Raw genomic sequence first — 13,457 nt, forward strand, 5'->3', positions numbered from 1 at the left:
AGTAGGTGCATCGATGGATCGTTCATACCCCACCCCAGTGGCGGTCACACAGCAGCTCCAACGAGTCACGAGAATCCGTCCCGTCTGACGATCCCTCATGGCTGCTCCTGTGTATATATATTTAAACCCATCTTTATATTGGCGCCGTTCCACCGTTGGGAGTTCTCACTCGGCTGCGGCACAGAAACCAAGAAGCGCAGCCCCCCCCCACCCCCCGCAGAGATCAAGGCTCCTGGCAAAACCACGGGACGCGGCGGCATTTGCAGAAGGTTTAGGGCAACTGGCACATCCATGCGTGTGTGCACACGTGTGCCTGCGCATGTGGTATGGAGCTGAGTGGACCTGCCAATGACTGGTCCCAGCGGTGTTAAGATCGGCTTCTGTGGAAGAGGCTTGTGAAGGGCGCTATTGGACAGTTGAAGGCAGTCGCCCTCCAGCAACAACGAAGGGCAGAGGAGCGACGCTCACAACAACGAGCGGAGCGCCGGGCGGCTAAAACACAGCAAGTTGGCACAGTAGGGGGCACAGGTGGTGCATCGCCAAGTCATCTCAATCGACCTATGGCACCTGGGTCTGCCAGCGGCCATTCGACACTTTACGTGGCCTTAAAGTGCACATATCCTGGCACAAAGGCCGTTGTGACGTCACCGCCACTTCCTGGCGAATGGAAGTAGTTGTTGTTGTTGTGCGTACGCGTGTGGTTTTGGCACAAGTCGGCGTGGGGTATCCGTACCCCGGTGACCCAAGTTTGCTTCCCATTCTCAGCCAGCATCATCGTCGAGTGATATCTGAACCCCTGTCCCTGGTCACACCCCCCTTTTGCCAACGCTCACCGATCACCACGGTGAAACGTGGTGGTAAAAAACATGGTGTGTGAAGGCCTTGGACTCGGGGAGGCCTTCAGCAGTGGATCAGTAAAAGCTTTTGTAAATTATGTATGTTGAACTTCTTTTGCGCCGTACATAGCCAACCGCGCTATTCTGAGGTGCGGGGGAAGGATAACAAACTGAACACAATAAGTAGTTCTAAATAAATGAGTTTGTCAATCTAAATTTAAAAAGTGTATAGCTCCAGTGGCTTCCTAATAGGGGAAGGAAAGAGCGTTCCAGACGGCCGCAGAAGCGCATCTAAAAGCATGCGATGCGGTGACCGTCTTTGTTCGATGGCCAGCCAAGAGAAAATACTCTGACTATCAACTCTGTGCAGGGCTGTCTCAGCAGCGAGAATGCCAACGGCCGTGGAGACTGGCGCAGGGGCACGTTGGCTTCACGGCGCCGAACGCCGTGGTTTTGGTTATTTTAATTTTCTTCCTTCCAAGGTCTCCCGACGACGAGGCTGTTGAGAACTTTCGGAAAACCACTCCCCGCGCCTTGGCGGCGTTTGAAATTTCGTTTCACTCCCACCGGTATTTTAACGTTATAAAGTCTACACGTCATTATGATTGTGTACCTTACCCCCACATTAACGATGTGATTTTAATGTAGCTAGGGCTCTTGTTGTGGTTCGTGTGTGTGTTTGTGGAGTGGTGGCATAGCGCACTGCACTTCGATCCCTGGCCATCCAGAGTTCGATTCTCGACCGCAGCTAACGTCATTGGACCCAACGCTGGGCCTTCTCTAGGCTTAAATGGGTAGCTGGTGCAGTGTGCATGCATTGGGAGAGCACTGGGAAGACAAAGGCGATTGGCTCTGGTCAAATTGCAAGAATGGAGGACGGCGCTCCCACACACCGCACCCGATTTCTATCCATCCGGTCAAAGAGCGGATGGATCGCAACCATCAATGTCACGGCACCGTCCAATAGGCCGTTCAAGGGTCTCTTGGGGTCGTCCGATCTGCCGAGACACCGGCCTAACCGCGCAGGAGGACGGCCTCGTACAACGCTCCGGATGGCGCAACGAGGGCCTCCGTCGTCTGCACGTTTCTGATCATCATGATGATGGTTCTGGCCACATTGCTCCTGCTGTGCAAGCCTTAATAGGCGCTCCCGAACAGTACTTGCACCAACAGTCTGTGAGGTTACATGGAGGATGTTTTGCTTTGTGTGCACACCTGCACCACGTGCACGCACACGCCCGTCTGGATGTGTGCACGTGCATCTGTATGTGTGCGCACGTGCGCCTGTGTGTGTGCGCGCACGCGCGTTCGTGCGTGCGCCTCCCGCACCGGTGCCACGTGCGTGGAGAAGAACGGTGAGAATTAGTGCTCGGCCCGAAAAAATCCCTCCGAGATTTGGAGCGATGTATTTTCGTCACGGCGAGGATCGTTAAGGAAATTAGGCAGTGACATGAACGGGAATAAATCCACCCAGGCGAGATTTTCATTTGCGAGGACTCGAGCGGTAAAGTTTGCGAGAGCCATATTTGCGCCTTAGTCTGTTACAGATGCTGGCCACGGTGGGCTGGAGCCAAAAATCTATTTTTGAAAGTTCAGACACCATTGTCGTCTCCGTGCTCGAGACAGCGTTTGCGCTGGCGGTCCCGTCTTTCGTTGGTTCTGAGCCCGGGGTGGAAATTCCACATTCCTATGGCAGGGCCACGAGTGTTCTTTCGACACCTGTTATTCGGCCAAGTGGCTTAGGGGGTAGAAGCGAGCGGCTCGTAATCGGAAGGTTGCGCAGAGTTCAAATCCTGGAAGTGGGTTGACTCGGTTCATCATCTCTCATAGGTCGATAAAATGAAGAAACACTTTGCGGGGAAGTCAACTCGCTCCCGCCATATCAATGTGGGATTTACACGAATGGCTAAGGGCTATAAACAGGAGATTAACACGGCCTCCGTGTTAGCTTGACTTTTTTTCTTCGCCGCCAACGCCAGATGTTGCTCATTTACCCACCGATATTGGACAATGATGACGATTGACAACGATAGTGATGATGGTATGTCAACTCTGCCCCGGATGTCAAACAATAAATGATCAACACTGCTGACAAATACGCTGAAATATAAATTATAAAAAAAACCAAGCAAGTGTTAATTACTGGTCGTTTTTACCGGTCAAAGTTGTATTTGGTGACCATTGTCAGAGAGACTGAGCGGGACACGTGGAGTAATAACGGATGCGTGAATGAGTTTTCCCGGGCATGGAGATGACTGTAGCATTGCTGCTGCAAAGGCCTCTGCCTGGATTATTGACCACTTTAAAACTATTACTGCACAACCAACACACAAACAAACGATTGGGGCCACTGCAGCTTAGCAAAGGCAGCAGCTTTCAGACATTTGAAGCTGGCCTCCCTCCGCTTCCTCTATCCCTGTTTGAGCTCCCACCCCCATCCCACCACCGTCTTTTTAACTAAAAGCATTTTTATCACTTAAGCTCACGTTTTACGTGTGCGTGCGTGGTGGCGGTGGTGACCATTTGTAAACTACGGGGGGGGGGGGGGTTCGCGGAAAAGAGTGTTGCCACTCACCAAAGCCCCGCGAAGGAAACCCCTTCCCAACTTCCTTCCCTTCCTTTCTTACGGACGACTGCGCTGTGAGTGTTTTTATTATTATTATCGATTATTCCTCCTCTTCTGCTGCCCTTTTCCCGAGCTTTGCCTTTCAGCTTCATGGCTATCGTTCCCGTCCGTCTGCGTTCGGGCGTCGTGGAGAGCACACAGCCCGCGGTGGCTGTAGGCGGTGGCGGTGTTTCGGGTAGAGGTGTGACACCTGTTGTGGTGTGACACACAAGTAACGTGTCTGGTTAATGCACTACTTGATTCCTGGAAAAAGGTATCTATTTGCTGTTTGAACATCTTAACTCATCCTGTTTTATTGCCAGAGAGGGTAAAATCTATTCTTACTTTTTCATACTTTGATACCGGCAAAATGGTCCCATTTTGTAGCTGCTCACCCCGAGCCATGAATGCTCTGATACGTGTGGAATTGTCTTTGTGCCGTTCGCCTTTTGGCGTTCTTCTCTGGTCTGACACTGGTGGTGAGACTAGGCCCTAAAGAAGGCTGTCTCTGGTGTAGGCCAATCAGTTGCAAAGACAATGCAAATATTATCAGAGCATGTTTGATTGAATGTTCGCCACAAGTACCGTGTGTGGTTGCAAAAGGTTTCTACTCGGTGTCGGAACAGCTTAACACCTCTTGCTTTATTTCCAGAAAGGGTAAAACCAATTCTTATATTTCATACTTTGATGCTGGCAAAAAGGTCCCATGACATAGCTGACCCACCCCTCCCTCCCTGGCTTCTGACCCCACCCCTCCCCACCGTCCCCGTCGTGCGTTTGTTGGACTCTATTTCGATCAATCTTCACTCGGGAGCCATCCAAACAGCAGCAGCTGCAGCCAGAAGAACAAAAAAAGAAAGTTCGTGAATATATTAACTAAGTTACACATTAGCGAGAGAGGGTGAAGGGGGAGAAATTGCAACTTATTATCGGAGCAATAGAATGTGCTATTTATTTATAAACATTCCTTTGTTAATTATTTACAAACATTTTGGGAACTGGGTCTATAGCGATTCACCCCTCCGGGTTTACCTCCTCGCCACACCACGTGTTGTACGTGTGGCCAGATCGGTGGCGCTGCGGTTAGCATGCCGCAACTACCAAACCTACAGGGCCCTTGATTTCAAATCCCGGGCCACGGCTAACACATCAGTGGTGGCCGTTACCTGCAGCACCCCTTCTTTACCTACCGTGATAATGAAGTATGGGCAAAACAAATTAATTCCCCCTGACTGACACGGCGTAGTGGAGCCCTTCGTCCAGCAGTGGATCAGACTCGGAATGTTTAACACGATGGCTTTCGCGAGGTGTTTTGGGTTAACTCTAACCCAAGAAACCTCTTATGGCAGGCTCAGAATCTTTATCTTAAGACTGCAGGAACCCGATGAGCTATTGAGCTCTCTTTTTCACAGGTGTCCAGTAGGGACGGGTCAGCAACTGGACACCCCGGGACACCTGTGAAAAAGAGCTTCGTAGCTTTTCGGATTTCTCCAGGATAAATAAATATTCGTTTATCAATCCACTTGTCCTGGTGAGGGTCGGGACGGCAGCAAATTGAGCAGGGCGACATACTCTCAACCTTCCTGGGGAATTCCCAGGCGTTCCCAGGTCAGCCGAACGACATAGTCCCCCCCAGCGTGTCCTGGGCCAGCCCCGGGGTCTTCGCCCAGTGGGACGTGCTGCCCGAGTTCCAGGGGGAGTCTACTGGAGGGCATCCTTACCAGGTGACAAAACCACCTCATCTGGCTCCTCTTGATCCGGAGGAGCGGCAGCTCGACTCTGAGGGTCTCCCGGATTACCGAGCTCCTCACCCGATCACGGAGAGTGAGCCCGGCAACCCTGCGGAGAAAAACCTAATTCGGCCCCTTTATACCCACGATCTCATCCTTTCTGTCATTACCCAAAGCTCATGACCATAGGGGAGGGTGAGGACGTAGGTTGACCTGTAAACTGAGAGCTTTGTTCGTGAACTCAGCTCCCGATTCACTACCACGGAAAGGTACAGCGCCCGCCATCGCGGCGAACGCTGCACCGATCCGCCGGCCGATCTCCTGCTCCCACTTACCATCCTTCGCGAAAGAGAGCCGCCGAGGTACTTACACTCCTCCTGTGGACCCAACGATCGGCAGGGCGAAGCGTGAGGGAGCGGGTGCGATGCCAGTATGGCAGGGAGAGAGAGGGATGGCCTCGGAAAGACTGGACCTTGGCAATGGATTGACAAAGATTGTGATTCTGAATTTAGAATTTTGAAAAAACGCCGTAATTTTTTAAAATTGTTATTAAATCCATTGCAGGTGGGTAATATGAATCAGTATTAAATTGACTCAAATTGACGCAGGAGTCAATACGCGCATTAAATAATCGAATTTAATCATTACACGTTTAATGGATACTCATCGAGAAGGATATTTCTTCAGACGGAGGAACAGTTATTATTAATAATCGTAAAAAAAACGCAATTTAACGCGCATAATTAAAAACCACTGAAATTAATTATATCGGTAGCACGAGAGATAAACAACGAAAACAACAAAAACATTTGGCAATTAAAATCATTTTAAAGTAATATCACTCGAAAGAATAATCACATTGTTACGCACAACCAAGATTCAGCAGTAATGCGGTTTAGCAAACAGGAATGAATGTGACGGGGGGGGGTGGAGATGCGATTTAATTATTAACAAAAATTTGCGTCACGAACGTCTCCTGCAGTTATTTACTATCCCACCAAAACAAACTCGCTCAACCCTAGCATTAAACCCGGACAAAAACAAACCTACTACGACTACTCCAACAATAATAAACACCGCATTAAGCCAGGGGCTTTTCACGGCGTGGCTTTTGCAGAATCTCCGTGGCATCATGAGAATCATTCATTCATACCGGAGGAATCCGATAAACTATAAAGCTCTTCACCCCCCCCCTCCTCCACCAAATACCGTCGTAGTCTTAATAAGTACGTCATTGTGCCGAGAGGCGAGCAGTAATTTGCTTTACTTAACCCACACACACACACGAATTTGATGGACTAAGTAAGAGTGGTCACCAAAATATTTACATTTCAAATATTTCATTCATCTCGCCAGGTGGTTAGGGGGGTGGTCCGTGCCTTCACTCACGTTGACGACCATCCCTGTAAGGTGATGCCGTCTCCACCACCACCAACACCACCAAAAGCAAAGATCCCCCGCGTAGCCTTTAGCAGACTGTTGGGGCAAGTGCTGTTAGCCAGTAGCCCCTAATGAACCCTCAGCAGGCCGGCACTGTGGCACACGAGGGGGGGGGGGCAGAGTCACCCACGCCCGGGCCGCCTTTGTCTCCCCAGTGGCGATGTTGTTTACACACCGCACCGGCTACTCATTTGAGGCCGAGTCGACCTAGGGGAGGCCCGGCACCGGTTCAGATATCAGTGGAACAAAAACATATTTTTTTTTGTTCCTGGGTAGTAAGTGTTATTTTCTAATTGCTTATGCCTCAAAAGTACAGAAATGGCTTTTATTCCCCACAAACTTTGCTTTTGTGACCAGGACCAGTGATTTAAAAATGTACTTATTTTCTCGATTTAAAGCTTTCGTGACTGCAGGGATTCATCTTCTTGGTTCTTTCGGTAAAGTCACGTAGAAGGGAAATAATAAAGTAATAAAAATAAAACATAATAAAATAATTCTCACTGTTTTTTTATTTTTTTATTTCCCTTCTACGTGATTTTACCGAAAGAACCAAGAAGATTACTTATTGTCAATGAGAAACGTGGTGTGCATTTGTATCATTCCTTCACATAAAGTCCTGGTCACAAAAGCAAAGTTTGTGGGGAATTATAGCCATTTTCTATACTTTTGAGAAAATAGAAAATGACACTTACTACCCAGGAACAAAAATCGTGTTACACTGTGTGTATATTCGTCACCGGGTCCGAAGCGCAGCACGCTAACCGCTGCGCCACCGCTCCCCACCACCTCTCTTAAAACCGCATTCATTAAGCGACTCTTAATTACAGTTAAGAGGGGAAACAGCGCCTAATTGTTTGGAAATGTAAAATATGGTTGCCCCGTTCTAGTCTCGGCGCGCGTGACGGTAATACGTTGCAGCAAGCCGTTGATTATAATTTTCTGTGGGTAACAGCGCAGATATCGGGAGATTCTTTCACGTATTAAGGGAAGATTTTTTTTAACTAAGACAAGTTTTTTTTATTGTACCAGGTAAGGCCCACTGTATAGTTCTTTTTTTCAGAAGCGACTGGACTATCGCAAATGATAGCTCAGCAAAAGTGACTTATCGTCATCATTTGGACATTAATGACAGCAGCCAAATAACTCTTAAACACGTAGGACGATGTTGATTTTAAATGTGGGAGGCAAAAACCGGGAGGACACGGAGAAAAATCCACACGACCACGAAAGAGAGAGACACCGCAAACTCCAAATATACAGCAGCAGGCATTGTCTGGCTCGGTATTGAACCACAACCTCCTGCATACCGGGTGAGGTAGTTAACGTCTCCTAGCCACCGTGATAATGATGGTGATGGTGAGAGAGAGACACGCAAACTCCAAATATACAGCAGCAGGCATTGTCAGGGTCGGGGTCGAACCACAACCTCCTGCATACAGGGCGAGATAGTTAACATCTCCTAGCCACCGTGATAATGATGGTGGTGAGAGAGACACTCAAACTCCAAATATACAGCAGCAGGCATTGTCAGGGTCGGGGTCGAACCACAACCTCCTGCATACAGGGCGAGATAGTTAACATCTCCTAGCCACCGTGATAATGATGGTGGTGAGAGAGACACTCAAACTCCAAATATACAGCAGAAGGCATTGTCAGGCTCGGGATCGAACCACAACCTCCTGCATACAGGGCGAGGTAGTTAACATCTCCTAGCCACCGTGATAATGATGGTGATGGTGAGAGAGACGCGCAAACTCCAAATATACAGCAGCAGGCATTGTCAGGCTCGGGATCGAACCCACGAGCCTCCTTGCATACCAGGGCGAGGTTTATCCAGGATGTTTCTGTTGTGCGTCGTCGCTTTAAGATGTTCTCTGTTCATATTTTGTTTGTTGCGGTTGCACCCAACTCAAGAACCGCATGGCTGACGGGGATATCTCCACATATATAAAAGGCAAAGTTGTGATTATCTGTCTGTTCAAAATGTTTAGCGTACTTCCCGACATGCAACAAACTTGAAATGTGCCATGTGGGTACTTTCCAGACTGTACACCATGCAAAAATTATAAAAATACACTTTTATTTTTTTTTGGGGGGGGGGAGCTCAATAATGCATTTAATTTTTGCACGCCAAGTGAACTGTGACGTCACATATGTCATGTGACCCGCGCACGTGGAAGCGTCACGCATTGTAGTGAAGCGGTTAGCGCGCCGCGCTACGAACCCGGCGACCCGAGTTCGATTCCCGCTCACGGCCACCACCGGTGACGATTATGTGAACCGGTCCTGGGCCTCCCCTAGGTCGACTCAGCCTCAAAACGAGTAACTGGGGTGGTGTGTGAACATCAATTCTAGATTTGAAGCTTTCGTGACTGCAAGGATTCATACTCTTAAGGTTTCTTCGGTAAAGTCACGTGGGGAAAAAATAATAATAAAAGAAAATAACTAAATTATTTAGTTATTCTTAAAATAACTTTACCATTTTTTTATTTTAATTTATTTTATTATTCTTATTTTTTATTACCTACGTGACTTTACCGAAAAAAAACCTAAGAGTATTTCCCTCATCAAGTTGGAGGGAGAAGCGCCTCTAGAAACTTCCACCACGGCACAGTTACAAAGTGGCGTGGTTCTTTACAGTCGAACGATTCGATTCTTGGTTGCGATTTCTCCAATCAATTAGTGGAGGAATCGATTAGTGCAGAAATCGAGCGGCTGGCTGGCTGGCAAAGGGGGTTCGATGCTTCGAATCGTTGCGATTTTTACAATCGACTTTGTGGAGAAATCGATTTACTGGAGAAATCGATCGGTTAGCGGTTGGTCGCAAAGGGGGTTCGACGCTTCGAATCGTTGACATTTCTCCAATCGATTAGTGAAGAAAATCGATTTACTGGCGAAATCGATCGGTTAGCGGTTGGCCGCAACGGGGGTTCGACGCTTCGAATCGTCGTTGCGATTTCTCGAATCGATTAGTGGAGGAATCGATTAGTGGATAAATCGATCGGTTCGCGCCTTACGCGGCTGGCTGCGAAGGAGGTTCGACGCGAAACAACCCCCCCCCTCTCCAAGGATCGCTTTGCAACGTACGAATCGTACAAAACGTGCATTTGTTTGTGTGTTTGTCTTTAAATGCAGTAACTGCGCGCGCCGTTATTCGATGCTTGTGCCGATCGTCGTTGAGAGTGGAGCTGATCGAAATTAATCGATCAAAAATAATCGATCAAAATCATCCTCGCGTTGTATCGCACGCACGCAGACACCGCCACCACCACCATCGACCAAACACGAAAGAGATCGTGTAGATCATCACATTGTGTAACACGATTAATGTTCCTGGGTATAGTAAGTGGTAGTTTCTATTTGTTTATGCCTCCAAAGGAAAGGAAACGGCAATTATTACACACACAAACTTTGCTTTTGTGACCAGGACTGTATGTGAAGGGAATGTTGACACATGCACACCACGTTTTGTCATTGAAAATAGGTAAATTACAAAATGTCACTGTCCTGGTCACAAAAGCAGAGATTGTTAGGAATAATAGCCATTTTATGTACTTTTGAGGCATGAGCAATTAGAAATAACACTTTCTACCCAGGAACGAAACAAATATGTTTGTATAATTAGATTTACAGAAGGCCGGCACGGCGCACGAGGGGGTGGGGTGGCCAGCACCACGCCCGGCCGCCTTTGTCTCCCCAGAACCAATGTTCGTACGAGCACACGCACGGTGACACCACGTGGTTACCCATGTGAGGCTTTGTATAGACCTTGATGAAGGCCCCTTACAGGTTCGGACACAACTGATGCTGTTATAATTGGTGACGGGGGTATCGCACCCTCCGATTCGCACGGTTGGCTACGTACGGTGCGAAAGAAGATCAACCTACGTATGCGTACGTGCAAGCACGTAAAGGATAATGCTGCCGTGGCAGCTGTGCTCTTAGCGAGCACCAGGGCTTGGCTGATGAGGCTTACAGACTGAATGGGGGGCCCACGTCCCCAGCACCCGCTCCCGACCCAGTTTTTCGTCGCGTCAACGTGGCACGCTGGGTTTTATTTTGGCCGTCTTAGGACGAGACCACCGCAAGGGCATATAGCCAGATTCCCCGCGATTCGAATTTTGACTTTCCCTGGCTGCCAAATTGAACCCTGGTCACCCCGTTGAATCCTGTTCACCCCGGGTTTGACTTTCCCTGGCCGCCAAATTGAACCCTGGTCACCCCGATGAACCCTGGTCGCCCCGGGTTCCAGGGAAACCCCCGGCTATTTTTGCGGACCGTTCACGTGAACCCTGAAACCCACGCGCGGGGACGGGCACGGGCGGCCAGGGGCAGACGATCGGAGGAGCAGAGAGGCACTCGAAGGCACAAAGACAAATAACCCCAACAATATGGGTTTCCGAGCAGTACGTATTAAAAAGACAAAGATCCCCCGTATAGCCTTAACAGACTGTTGGGGGCAAGTGCTGTTAGCGAGTAGCACCCATAAAGGTCGGGTCGGCAAGGCACACGAGGGGGTGGGTGGTCAGCACCATGCATGGCCACCTTTGTCTCCCCGGTGACGATGTTTATGCAAAGCACCAGGTACTCATTGGAGGCTGAGTCGCCACTGGTGTTGGCTGTGAGCAGGAATCGAACTCGGGTCCCCAGGTTCGTAGCTCAACGCACTAAACGCCGCAACTACCGCTCCCGTCAATCGCACGCAGACACACGTGCACGCATTCATGAAGCAAAAGCTTTCCTGGATGTGTGAAGAAGATCACTGGAGCGAGAATTAGTCACCGCCAGAGTTGGACTCGCAAGGTCACAGTGACCGTGACGGTAATGGTTATTAGGCAGTGGCCATGACGATGACTCGGGACATTTGCGGTGCGACGATGGTTATGAAGGTAATGGCGATCGCGATTGCTACGACGAGCGTTGTGGTGGTGGTGGTGGCGGCGGTGGTCATTAAGATTATGTCCTCGAGCTTATCCCGTCCCCACTCATCCCACCCCCCCCCCATCTGCAAAACCACGGGAGAGCTGCGGGCCGGTGTGCAGCAGAGCAAGACGCGGAGAGTAGACAAACTATCGCTAATAATAAAGTTATTTTTGTGAGGCAGCCCGTCCTGATGAGGTCCACGGGGACGTCTTGCATGGAGCCTCCCTGGGGCCCACCTTGAAAACACCCACTCCTCAGGGGCGCCGAAATGAGCGGTGTCTCGAGACAAATGTCGGGCCGGAACCGCTCTCTCTATCTCGCTCCTCCGGGGGGGGTGGGGGGCTAGTAGGGAGCAAGGTTATCTCCTAGGCTAAGTGGGATGGCGCCCAGGGCCTCGTTCTAAAAGTATTGTCGTCGCTTCCCCTGTAATTTGTCCATCCGCTTGCTGGGCGCGTGGGACCCGGCAAAATTATCTCATTGTGGGGCCCCCCGTCATGCTGACTAAGTTGGTCCGCTCATAATTTGAGCCGTGTGAAGCTCGTCAGGCATGGGTGGTGTAGGATCGCGCGCAGTGGGTAAATACTGGACAAGCAAGAAGTCTGTGGCACCGCGTAAAATAGATTTTATTTTGGTCTCATCGCCCTGTGGGCTCTCTCTCTCTCTCGACTAGTGCTTTGCAGCAGTCGTTTATTTTTCACGACGGCAAAATGCTGGTGCTAGCTTCGAGGCTGCTGGGTCTCGTCGGCAAGACGTTGCACGCAAGGAGCACGAAACTTCCGCGACGGGGGACGTTGAACCCCCGTAGTAAGTAGAAATTCGTTTTCTCCTTCGTTCGTGATTAATCTCGCTATTGTGTGGCCCAAGGAATGGCGATGCTGTTGTTGATTATTAAAGTGACGACCAGGATAGGAATAGGGGAAATAAGAACTGAATTGTTCAACACACACCGGTGTACAACCCCGCTCAAGTGCCAGATTATCACAGGTAGATGACCAACACATTTGCGAATAGCGTGCCCACTTTACGTTCGGTAATGATTATTGTAATTTTGTCGTTGTTGTGCTCAACACGGGGCGAGCCAGATGACAGCAGCTTCGGGATTCTTAGCGGTTTGTATTCATTCATGCCCGATGCTGCTCTAGATCCAGTACATCAAGAGCAGCACAACCACCAACAAAGCGCTCAGTGAGTAAATAAATACGTACATTAATGAATAACCGGAGGCTGTCCTCACCCGCTCTTGCACCTCGCTGGACCCAAACGCCCGCACTCGGGGGGGGGGGGGGTCACAGGTTCACGCGTTTCCCCGCCGCGCCGATGGAATTTTCATTCCCCTCGTTCGCGCCCGCTCCTGTTGCTTGTTGCCATGCCTGCTTTTTTGTTGTTTTTGTGTTTTTAACCCTGAATGCTTTTTTGTTTGGATTTTATTTTGCTCGCTCTCCTTTTTGTGTGTGTGTGTCCCCCCCCCCGTCTTCATCCTCGTGTGACTCATCTTTGTGTGCATGTGCGTACGTTGAACTTATTTCGCACCGTACGTAGCCAACCGTGCTAATCGGAGGTGCCGCCGAGCGGCCGGAACCGCGCGATGCGACGATTTGTCCGGCGCGGCGCTCCTTTCCGCGTCGGTCACCGACACGCTCCGCGCGGTCGTTGCGCATCATCGGGACGTGTTGGTGACCAACTATGGAAACCGGGTTTAACACGAGGTCTAAAACACATTTTTTTGTCTTCATTATTTGTTTACGCTTGGCATCTTTGGCCGTCCGTGGTGGGGGTCCGTCTTGTGACCGTACGCAGTGGGCGTACGTGTCATGTATGTGTGTATGTTGAACATCTTTCGCACTGTACGTAGCCAACAGCGCTAATCGAGGTGCGGGGGAAGGACAACAAACTAAACACAAAAAGCAATTCTAGAACCGCATA

The 13,457-nt window shown here is 49.7% G+C and overlaps 1 protein-coding gene across 7 annotated transcripts in view; it reads left to right on the forward strand.

The window, feature by feature from the left end:
- LOC144719406 (homeobox protein cut-like 1) overlaps window positions 1-13,457 on the forward strand; it is a 205,525-nt gene that overhangs the window by 128,135 nt on the left and 63,933 nt on the right. Inside the window, exon 1 of one of the 7 annotated variants that reach the window (XM_078595295.1) lies at window positions 9,204-9,694. The exons of the other annotated variants lie outside the window; for them this stretch is intronic. The gene's annotated coding sequence lies outside the window, so the exon portion shown is untranslated. Of the gene's footprint in view, window positions 1-9,203; window positions 9,695-13,457 lie in introns of those variants that run through there. 7 annotated transcript variants of the gene reach the window in all.

Source organism: Lampetra planeri, chromosome 6 (genome assembly GCF_965212315.1).
Source record: "Lampetra planeri chromosome 6, kcLamPlan1.2.h2, whole genome shotgun sequence".
In the NCBI taxonomy this organism is placed as follows: domain Eukaryota; kingdom Metazoa; phylum Chordata; class Hyperoartia; order Petromyzontiformes; family Petromyzontidae; genus Lampetra; species Lampetra planeri.